Source organism: Lepeophtheirus salmonis, chromosome Z (assembly GCF_016086655.4).
Source record: "Lepeophtheirus salmonis chromosome Z, UVic_Lsal_1.4, whole genome shotgun sequence".
Taxonomy (NCBI): Eukaryota; Metazoa; Arthropoda; class Copepoda; order Siphonostomatoida; family Caligidae; genus Lepeophtheirus; species Lepeophtheirus salmonis.
The window spans coordinates 3,152,541-3,164,988 of NC_092584.1; the positions used below are offsets into that span (position 1 = coordinate 3,152,541).

At 31.6% G+C, this 12,448-nt stretch overlaps 1 protein-coding gene across 5 annotated transcripts in view; it reads left to right on the top strand.

Moving 5' to 3' along the window:
• The first annotated feature begins 2,425 nt into the window (after nt 1–2,425).
• LOC121130026 (solute carrier family 35 member F3) overlaps nt 2,426–12,448 on the top strand; it is a 370,274-nt gene continuing 360,251 nt past the window's right edge. For 3 of the 5 annotated variants that reach the window (XM_071893780.1, XM_071893781.1, XM_040725717.2), the window contains exon 1: nt 2,430–2,715. The gene's annotated coding sequence lies outside the window, so the exon portion shown is untranslated. Of the gene's footprint in view, nt 2,716–12,448 lie in introns of all 5 variants that reach the window. The other 2 variants (XM_071893783.1, XM_040725716.2) reach the window with 2 other exon arrangements.

A 12,448-nucleotide genomic window follows, 5' to 3' on the forward strand; every position in this document is an offset into this window, starting at 1 on the left:
ACTTGAATTTTTTAAAGGTCACATATTGAAGTTACTATTTTTTTAAATTGCTTTATATTATCCCTAAAACTAAAGAAAAAACTAGCCTCAATAGAAATAGTCGGATAGTCTGAAAAGTTTCCCGCCTCAACGTGAAGATGATAGCACTCGTAAATAAGTAGTCACATCTATTGACAGGCACTTAAGATAGGTTCAGTTGCTATGTAAAAGTTGTATGAAAATGATATTGAATTTTTATTTTTTATTTTTCGATATAGTATCTTTGTAACTCTACACACTTCTCCCAGGGATGCTCCAATCCCTGTAACCCGCCCCTCCCATAACTTTGCTGGTAGAAGTGTTTAAAGTTATCAAGAGACACTGTTGAAAGATAAAATTTTTCAGAAAATAACTCACATTAACTCACTTAAACCCCTCTTACATAACCAATCCCCATACAAAATGTATGAGTAACTATCAAAAGATCCTACATATATGTAACTAGCTTTTATTCAAGAGAGTTGCTATCTTCACGTCGATGTCCGAAACTTTTTATTATTTGATGACTATTGATCGATTAGATGTACACTACAGGGTTGATCTTATCTAGGGGTAAATATTTTATCCCTTTCAATTTCTGGAGAGTAAAATTTAAACTAAAGGTTTAATGAGGATATGAATTTTTCAAAAACCATCTGAAAATGTTGTTTGGCACAACTTTTATTCAATACTTGAGCCTTGTACTCTAATAATTGTATCAATGCGAGGTCTTAATCCCTTGCAGGCCTGGACTATGTAGTCAGACTTTAACTTCGTCTACTCCTTTTTGATGGTAGCTTATAGAGACTGAACACTCCTGTGTGGAGTAGAAAACAGTCTCTCCTCCAAATACAGCTACAAAGAGTAGTCTAAGGGATTAGCGCCCGGAGATGAGGGCAGCTACCTGTACATAGAGGTTCCAAAAGTCTGGAAATTGTCTCTCAGGAAGGCCTGCGTCTTAGCGGCACGATGACACGGAACTCAGTCTTGAGTGAAAGCAAAGTTGTTCCCGAACTTTTCTCTGCCCCAAGGTAACCCTTTTATAAACATAAGTTTGATGTAAGTATCTGCATTGAGCCGATCCTTCCTCTTCACAAACATTGGAGGGCATACTTTAACGGAGCTGGCCACAACGCCCGAAACTTTACACAAGGAATCTTGAGTTAAAAAACTTATCTTTCACTGAGTTTGAAGACAATCAGCGAATACATTTTCATTTAGTTAAAAATTAAAATAAGTGTACCATTATATAAGACCAACCCTGTAAGATATCTAATTGACTCATTCATACTTAATTTATAAACTTTTTCTTCCTCTAAAATAGTCAAACCTATTGCAATAGATTTTTTGATGATCATTTACATGTTCTATGGGTGAAATAAAAAGAATAAACGTTAGTTTTAACCGGATGGCGTTCAAGGACCTGGATTTTTCTTGCATAGTTTTCTAAATATATGATTCATGATACAAAACATTCTTCAAATATGACTTATTGTTAAAGAAATATGTATTGTTTAATGTTCTAATGTAAAGTGTAAAATTAATTTCCTTGAGGCTAGTATGCTGTCTAAGAAAAAGTATTTTTTTGAGTTTTTTTATCTTAAATACTAATAATAATAATTAAAAATTGTCATAACAAAATTCCTAACTTTTCCTACAATAAATAAATTATCCATTGCATATAAGATAATCCTTACGTGGCTTCTTTTTTATCTTTATATGTACTTGTGTGTGACTGGAGTTTTGGCCAAAATCATTTTTGGACAATTTGACAAGCGGACAAATTTTCCGAAAGGAAATAAACAAATACTAATTCAATCATTTAGTAAGGTTGAGTGATTGAAATTAATTCATATTTCCATATTTTGAAGCATAAACAATTAATTACAAAACAAAGCAAATCTGAGCTCTCCAGGTGACGTACAAGTCGAGAAAATCAGAATTGAACGTGATAGTCGATTTACTATTATCAAATTCCAAGGTGTTAGGCATGTCCCGTATCAACGTTTACGTCGTTAGCAAGTCTAAAACGTTGGAGAGGAAAAAGGGCTCTCTCATAAAAAGGGGAAACTGGAACCGGACGAGTTAAAAGAAAACAGCCCAGGCCAATCCTCCCAAGCCCATGAGGGCAAATATTCATTTTTGCAAAAATGTTATCGACCAATTGTCCGTAATTGTAACTCTGAATGACATAAGGCGAATAACCATTTGATAGTTCGTCAGACTTTACGAATCGTTTACCTTTTTTTGATATCCTTATTAAGAAAAATACATAAGACGGAAGGGGGGAAGATGATTATTATGGAGAGAAAAAAAAATGGAGAAAAAATTCTTTCCGTCGTAGAAGTAAGAGTTGTATTTTTAAGAAAAAAAAAAAAAGAAATGAATGAAAAAAATCGACTTTCACAGACAGTTACTTTCTGCATTTCGTGCGTGTTGATCAACTTTTTAAAAAAAAGTGTTATTTACAAAGTAAAGTAAAGTTATAAACAACTAAAAGTTTCTTTAAAAATGATATATCAAAAAAACCATTTATTGGAGTTGACGGAGTGATTGTTTTTTTTTTTCTGCCGTTGTTTCATTTTAAAAAGAGACGATCATACTATATAATAGACGAAGTAATACCATCATTTCACTCTAATAATAAAAAAAAACACAACTTGAGGAATTTTTAGTTTTATAAAGAAAAATATATAGGTAAGAATTTGCTACAATCCTTCCGAATATTAACTCATTCCATAAATTTGAATATAAAGCCTATAATTCACTCAAATAAGTCTATAAAATGTTGGGTTGTATCTATATATGAAGTAGTGATGGGTCGATTAAAAACAAAAAAAAAAAAATCTGGATGCCATTTTTCGATTCCTAAATATTTTAAATAAGAGTTAAAAATAACATTTTGATATCAAGGGCGTCAATTGGATTATATATATTTATAAATATTTTTTTTTTTGGTGTGGGGGTTGTACGGCTTAGTTTTTGCAATTTTTTAGGAAAAAAATATGTGCAAAAAAATTCAAAAACCCATGGTTATTCTTAGAAAATTAAATTTTTTGGAGAAAAATTTCCCAAAATCCATAGTGGTTCACAAAAATTAATATTTTTTGGAAACACATTTCAAAAATTGGATTTCTAATATAAAATTTTCGGGAAAAAAATTTGACAAATTAAAATAAATTTTCGGGAAAAAAATTTGAAAAATTAAATTTTTTTTTCTAGTAATTAGCACAAATTCCTTTATTTTTGGGGGTCGCTAATTTTTTTAAAACTTTGAAAATTAATAATTATTAATAAATAAGAATAAAATCGCAAATTAAACATTATTTTGTTGAGACCAGAAAAAAAAACCCCGATTTTCTGATTACCATGCTGATTAATCGTCTCACCACTAATATGAGGTAAAAAAATATGATTAAGGGGGTTTTATTATTTTCTTGGTTATTGTTCAAGATTGTTTTTTATGCTGACATAGTAAAATTTGTAAATATTTTTCTATTGATGAACCGTGAGCTGAATATTACTGCTCAAGTTATACAAAAAAAATAACTCGTGGAATTAAGAGCTATACTCGTTACTCGCTGGAATACTTGCTATTTATTTGAATACTCGTTACACGTTTGAATACTCATTACTATTTTTGGCTAAGGAATCATTTTGTGTTGATAAAGATAAAAATTCATTGTTTGAGGGGCCTACAGCCTCCCTAGTTCACTCATTGCAGACGCCCCTGACAAACCACCTAACACTTTTTTGCGCACTAACAAATTATTCTGTCAAAAAATAATCCTTTATTTATTATTGAAAATATGTCATCTGAATAAATCATAATAAAATAGTTCCTGCACTAATTATCCATAATTTTGGGAATATTGTTATAAATTGATCTACAAAATCTTTCAGTAAAAAAAAAATGAACATTTTTTTTCGTATCCATCAAACTTTAAACTAAGTATATCTTGTTCATTATTGGTAGCATCGGATCATACGATAAAGAGTATGTGATAAATGTGTAACTTTATACTACACATGCTTTTAGAGAAGTATTTTGCTTGGCTGGTTCAGTTAGGAATTATCCTGCATAGAGAACATGGAGGTCTTAAAGGAAGACATTTTCCATATTTTCCATTTTCACTAACTGAAAGGAAAAAACGCGTCGAAAGCGAGCAAGACAATTTGCATTGTATAAGGGGACGATAATCTTTCGGTTCGTTTTGCACAACAGTTTTTACAACAATTTTCCCCCCTCTCAATGTTGTCCTATACTTTGAACATCTCAACCATTTGGAGCTGGTGATCGAACGGACATGACCAGCGTTAGTGAAACGGAGACAACAATACATCATCAAGACAATGCAAGGCCGCACACATCTTTGATTATGCGCTAGAAGCTCCAGGACCTCGGATTGGAAGTTCATCCTTCAGCCTGTATCTGGTACCAAGTGACTACCACCCGTTCCTGTCCATAGACAAGGCGCTTGGGGGTACAAATTTGCCTCCATAGAGGCCTGTGAAAATTAGTTGCCCGAGTTTTTTAACAAGGGCTTATACTTGAAAGACATTGAGAAGTTGAATTCTCGTTGTTAATAAGTTATTGAATAAAATGGGACACACTTGGCAACAATGAGATAATTGTAGCACTCCAAATAAAGGGAAACATACTAAATGCCATTTTCGCCTACCTATTATAAATACGAGGTTTTTGGGATGAATAACGATCACTGTCTCAGTAAAATTACTGTCAGTACCAAGAAAATAAGTTTTGTATGACACTTACCTTTTTCAATAGTTTCATACTTATAACAGTTTACTTGAATACAACCGTCATTTTGTCCACACAAAACTTTTTCTTTTCTTTGACGTTCTCCCATGGATTAAGGAAGATTATTAATTCATGAAAGTATTGACGTTTTAATCCCATGAAATTCCTGTCACAATACAACTTTTTTTATTTTATTTTAAGAATCAGTATTGTAGGTACTAATATAAATAGTCTTCAAAGTTACATATGCGGATAGTTAACACAATAGCAAGCTAGAATGATTTTTCTATAAATTAAGTAGAGAGTGCATTTGTATTCTTCATTGCATAATTGTCAATTTTTATAAACAAATGAACCCTTTGAAGGAGCTTCAATTTATACTTAAATTTTGATACAGTTGATAATCACAATAAAATAATCACAAATGGAGGTTTTATTTGAACAGCTATACTTTGCCCAAATTAAGTATCTCAGATCAAATAAGGCTTTTAAACTATAGTGTAAATTATTCTCAATTATTTTATTTCATCTCACAAATTTAATGCAAAGCCTATAATTGACTCAAATATGTCCATGAAGTATTGAGTTGATTGTACAAGGTTGTTCAGGTAAATCCGAACCACCTTTAACTCTATCCTGATCAATAAGGGAAGCAATTAGAGGTTTGAAATTTTATATAAAAGTTCTTATATTAGAGAGAGAAAAAAAAAATCCTTTGCTCGATAGGAGGCCTAAAGTATCCAGAGACCCTCTTCTCGAACTCCCCCTAAAAGAAGTAATCCAGGGAATACCTTCTCCTTTTCAACAAGTTTTGGGTCTTGCAGGCCTTGTGTCTTATTGAAATAGTAACTCGAGACCATTGGCCTCAGGTTTCATCCAAGGCATCATTTGGTCAAGCAGGAGTTCACAGTAACGACTCATTTATAGCAATGGCAATCCGTGCATTTTTCATCTCACCCATTTTTTTGCAGTTGGTAATCTAATGATTAATTTTATTTTCACAGCTGTTACCAATATTATTAAATTCTTGAAGAGTGAACTTTTTTTACACTGCATAAATACAACATATTCTTGTTATATACGAAAGCGGATTAAACATTATCGTGTGCACTTGAAAAAAAAAGGTTGAGTAACCTTTAGGATTTGTTACGGAGTTGTAATTATAAATTCTTGGTGGATTCAGAGGAGAAGGATCGACATAGGAATAATTTGTATCTATGTCCTTGTTGATTTCCAATAAAACGTCAGGATAGTTAACGTGATATCCCCCCCAAACAGTTCAGGTTACCATGTTGATTTTCGATTTATTTTTTGAGCAACCCCGTTGAGCATCACTGTCCCACAGCCGAAGCTAAAACTAAAAACTTTGATGTGAAAATAATTCATCTCTTTGTGACCTTTACACTCATTGACTACCTATCGAATGGTAGCACATTTATTTTAATACAATTTGCAATCTATTGCTCACTTTTGATATATCTGTATTTTTAATATACGGATGTTATGTAAATTATAGATATTTTTTATTGAGTATAAAATAAATTGCATCCTTGAAAAATAATCAATGTCACTTAAGGCTAAGAGCCGTACTTTTTTTTTCATAGACTTTCTTAACAAATTAAACATCGAATAAAGGTAAATTTAAGGTAGAGAAAAAAGTTATTCAGTATTTTTAATTTACGTGTTCAGATACTTTACTCATAATCATAGATATTACTGCATTTTGTTTACAGAGTGGGGATCCAAAACTTGCAGTTGCATTTAATTAAAATTCCCTTCTCTTCATTTTCAATTAGTATGCTTAATTACGCCACCAAACGCCTGCTGAACCAAAAATAATTAAGTGTTTTTTTAGCACATGTCTTTATGTGTAAAAATGTCGAAGCAACATTTCAAAAATCAAAGCTTGTCCAAATAAAAGATTGGTTTCATTACAACTTTTTTAAGTAGTCCTAATTTTACTAAAACGTTTATTTTAGCCTCACAAAAACTATGATATATGTACTGATCTGAACCTATGTACCTTACTCTTAACAGTCTGAATAATTAGTTTTGTAACTACTGTGATGAGTGTCATTCATAAAAAAAACAATTATTTTTTTTGGCATGTAATATTGTTGAATCTTATTGCAACTAGGGGTCTTATAATGAAAGAGAAACTGTACATTCTAGTACAAAATATTGATATAATTTAAGATGCAATGCACTTTTCAATCATAATCAACTTCATCAAAGAATATATTTAACATTTAGTCATAGGAGAACCATTCAGTTCCTTAAGACACACAGATCAACGTGTATGTACAATCAAATGATATGTAATAAATAGCAATTCTCCACTTACTCATATGAGAAATTCTTTGGAAAGGATTCGGAAATTATGAAACAATTACTCGTTCTTCAAAAAAGGAGGAGTATTTAAAAAAAAATGAAAACTCTGAATTAAAAAATCAATTGAAAAACATCGCCGATATAAAAAGGTCAGGCAGATATTCAGTAATATTGAAGACAAAGGGATTAAAGTATTTTTCCTCATTTCGTGAAATCCCGGAAGACAAGCCTTTAGAAACTACTTCCACAACATCAGGAATGAGGTCCATGAATAGAAGAAGGACTCTCCACCATGGACAGAGACGCCTCTTTCACGAATAATAATGAACTATTGATTTGTCTCGACGAAAATAAATTAAAAGCTCTTTGTCTTGATGATTTGGGCTACGATGACTTCAATCCCAGAGAAGGAGAGGGCGGATGTAATATATAGGCAGATGGTTTTGATTTTAATTCATGAGGAACTGAAACGTCTTCTCTACAACAGGAACAGCAAAACTACAGTCATACCCAAACAATATGGGGATTTTGAACAGTTATCGACAGCACAACAACAATAACGGAGGCTTTCTGAACAACAATAATAACACTTTTAACTAGGGTGGCCTCTCCGCCGGTCTGTAGCTACAATAAAATTGATCCCTTCAGAAGGACTATTTTTTCAAAATTGTCTTCTTCTTCTAACAAAACACTTTTTAATAATAAAAATACATTCAATAATTTTGAATCTGGATTAACCATGGGACATTTTTCATTAAATGAATTAGAACCTTAGAAAAAGTGATAATCTTTCTAAGCCAAAGGAAAAGGGGTCTGTGAATAAATACTTGTTTTTTTATCTTTTCAAGAGCTAAAAAAGAAATAACAGAATTAAATATGAACTCTTAACAAGAACCATTATAAATATGACGATTTTTTGCATAAAATAAAGGCGAATAATGAATTTCTCTTAAAATACATATTATGATTATGGTTATTTAAAGTAAAAATCGACAAATAGTAATACATATCGACATTTCCTCTGATGGATGTTTTATTAATATTAATTAAAAAATATCATGAAACTGTTTTTATCACTAGATACTCACTCACTTGGTTTCTCCTTACTACTCTCAGGGTGGCTTAAATTTCACAATAAAAAAACAGTCTCATCTTATTTTTCCTTTTTGAAACATCACTTCTCCTAGTTTCAGACTTTTGTTGATGTAACATACTCCTATCTTTTTCTTTTGTTATTGTCGAAGCTAAAAATGTATTTTGAAGCTATGTTAAATTATATGTTTTATTAGCAATAATCTGTTATGAAAAAGAATCGAAAAAAAAAAATTATTAATATTTTTGGAAAATATATGTTATTTTTTTTGGGGAAAAAAAAAAATATAAATTTGCCTTGTTTGTTAGTTAGTTAGTTTGTATGTCACTAGGATTACGCCAAAAGCTACATATCGATTTGGATCAAACTTGATACAAAGTTACTATATATCTACAGGTCATTTCATGTTCTGAATTTAAAGTCAAAACGTACAAAATGCCTAATCTACCAAAACTTTGGAACAAATTGAGATACTTAAATCAGTTTTATTTTAGGCAGAGGGTTTACACTCCGCCGAGTGCTCATTCTGGTTATATTTTAATTCATGTATATTTATTCTATTAATCATTTTTAGAACAATTTACACCAAAGAAAGTCGAGAATTCTTCTTTCAGAGGGATAATCTAACACCACGAGGACCTTCGTTTGGTCTGGGAACAGGGGTTGCTTTTGGGAGTGATTTTAGAGTACTACTTCCTAGTGTTAAATTAAATAAATAACATGCAACAACAGGGGCGTCTGCAGGGTATGGGTTGTACCCCTCCAAGTTTTTTTATTTTTACTAGTTTTTCGTTGGTCAGGATAAAATTTTTTATACGAGATTAGTTGTCAAAATTTAACTTTAACTAAAAAAAATTTAATATTTGAAATTAATTAATATTTTATTTTTTCTAGAATTTAACTTTTATGAGTTGAGGTTTTAAATTTTTCTTTTGCAAAAACTTAACATCAAAAAAAAAAAATTTAAAATTTGAAATTTTTTTCCAAAACTTTTTCTGAATAATGATTAATTTTGAATTATTTTTTATAAATAAAATGGAAGTTTTTTTTCAGCAGCTGTTAATAGCCATGGATGTTAAATAAAAAAATAAAAAATAAAAAAAACCAAAACCCTAGTTTGTGTAAATTAATTTTACTACAAGTTTTTTTGGGTTAACGCTAAAATAAGTTACCCGGCCACTGTTCTAAACAAAGAAAAACAAAAGAAGAAAGACCACACACAACTACTATTTTTCCTAATTAAAATTTATAGGTAGTGTTTTCTTTGCAAACATGTCAACCCATTCTACATAGTCCAAGATATTTTTTTTGGTGTGTTGAGACACACCATATATACTTTTATTATAAATATTTGAGAGAGCTTCAAAGCTGGATTGAAGGAGAGCCTTATCATAATTTGTATTACCCTCCAACCAACCAACCAACCAACCGAATTTCTCTTTAACTTTTGTTTGAACAACGATATGATTGATTCATTCTTAATTATATATACAAAAAAGATGGCTTGAGGCCTTAATCATTGAACCTCCATGATTTATTAATACAAATTCCTTGGTTAATGTACTATAGAGTCATCAATATATAAGTGAAATTAATCTTTTGAACTCAATATTCTTTCTTTTTCGTTAGTAAAAGAACCCATAGATGTAAATTAAGGACTACTAGGGAAGGCCGGGAACAATTGCTACACAGAACGTCTTACCAAACAATTCACAATATTGTATGTTATTAAGTTGGGTAAAAAAATTAATTTCGTATATGAACCCCTTGTGTTAAACTAAGTATACTTTACTAATTATTGGTCCCATTAGATTATACAATATAGTATATTAAAGGTGTGAATGTATACTACAAATCTAATGTTGTTAAGATTAATTTGCATAATTTTGAGTCCTTGTCGGACTATATATATTGCTAAATATTTTAGTTATCGTTGAACCAAGTTAATTAATTACGTCAAAAAGGAGGTTCACTAACGAAGGGTAAACAAAGTATATTTTAGTAATTATTGGTCTGTATATGGGGGTGATATTTTTTTCGGTGCGTGTTGCATAACAGTAATTAGGTATTTTTTCCCCTCTCAATTCTGTCTACTGTGAATAGCTCGGCCGTATGAAGCTGGCGATCGAACAGACATCAATTTGACAACGCCAGGACGCCCACATCTTTGATGACGCCTCAGAAGCTCTGGGAGCTCGAATGGGAAGTTCTTATGAATCCACGCAAGAGCCGGCCCTGGTAGACAATCTAATAATTAGAAACAAGTTCCTCCTTCAACTATAATGAAGAGAAATACTAAGAATAACTTGTTAACCCTCTCCTAATTCCCTTTTTTTATTTCGTATTCAATATACGTTCTCCCCTTTTCCATTTGTACAATAATTCATTTTTTGAACTTTTAATTTTTTTTTTTGTGAATTTTCGAATGGACGTCCCTTCAAAAAAATTTTGAGACATCTTGTATCATGAAAAAATTCCTCTTATTAGTCAAAAAAGTAACTTACCCTCCAGAGCCCAGGAATCTGGTCTGATCAGAATAAAACATCAGCTTTAGGTACGTAACTGAGAAGTCTGAACAACTTTTATCTTTATGTCTCCGTTTTTTTTATGGTTATGCTTTTTATGAGCGGACAAACAAACAAACTGACATAAATACACTGTAATATTTGATGTATATTATAAATAGTGATATATCTTAATTTGCTATAATAAACCGTGACACAGCAAATAATAAGAAACATCTTTGGAACTAATTTTGATTAAAAAAAAAAAAACTCCGAAGTTTTTAGAATAGAGGAATTTGGAGTTCCTAATTTAAGCTTTTAAACGATATTTGTTTTGATAAAGTCAGACAACAAAATGTGTTTGAAATGGAAGCAGAAAGACAAGGAATTCCTCCCTTGCTCCACAGCGGAATACCAACACCTTCCAGTTAGGATTTTGTCCCTAGCGGAAAAACACCTGTTATAAAGCGAAAAAGTATATCAAGGATGGGAAAAGTCTAGAGAGGAAGCCAGGGACTGGAAGGTAGAACAAAGATAGGTCTGAAGAGTTTTGAAGTAATTGGGGGATACTATCGAGGACTATCCATCAAAGCAAAAATTTTGAGGAGAACTGAGTGGCTCGCACGGCACAGTGTGTAGGGCGGTGGGAAACTTTAGTATGACCTCATATGTCAGAAAAAAACATCAGGTGCTGATCAAATCAGCCGAATGTATAAGGGAAAATGCCTCATTAATTGGCCATCCATCTTTTGGCCTATCATACCCTCACTGTGATCTGCTAGATTATGAAATCTGGGGGTATGCAGAATGCCCCCCCCACTCGTCTGTCTAGGCCCTTAAAATTTCTGTCGAGGAGTCATGTGCTTCTATCAAGGACAACTATGTTGTGAGGATCTGGCAGTGCCTTCAAGGCAGAATTGAGACCATGGTTGAGGCAGAAGGTGAACATTTTGGGAAGTAAAAGTTGAATAGGTAAATAATTCATTGTATAATTTTTTTCTACGTGCCCCCAATGCCTCAACGAGACATTTTTTTCCGCAATTCACTGACAGTACATTGAAGTTTAATAACGTAACATAATTCAATGTCCGGTTTTTTATACCGGTTAATATTATTTTGTACATTTTTTGAAATTTCAAACTCCAATTCGATATTTTTAATTGTAGCAGTCATCCCTACACATAAAGACTGTGGTATTCTAATATACTTTCTGGAAAAATCATTGATTTATCCAATCTTTAAAGATATTCAAACAACATAAAATCATATGCGTATATAGTGCTAAAATTTAGCGACTCTAAATCAAACCAGGTAGAAGTAATTGAGTCATAAATAAAGATTGCTGCAACTTTCCTAGTCTCCCCTACTCTGTAAATATTTTTAACAGAAATAATAATTTGTTAAGACAACCATTTATGAACCATAATAATTAAATTAAAAATAACTATAGATGCATCTCTTGACGTATTATGTAAGTTCATACATTAAATATTACATAAAATGATTGTTAAATATTATAATTTATTCATGCAACAACTCAATAGAAAATTTATTCCGGTTTCAAATGGTTGTAAATTTATAATTTGAAATATAAAGTGTTTCACGTGGCATCATCATTCTGAATGTTCTGCATCTTGCAAAATAACAATATCCTCTGAATAGTTCTCGAGTATCTACAAGGTGGTTTCAAAAAGTAAAGTGACTTTTTCAAATTTCGCGGGAAAGGTACATTTGGTAAGC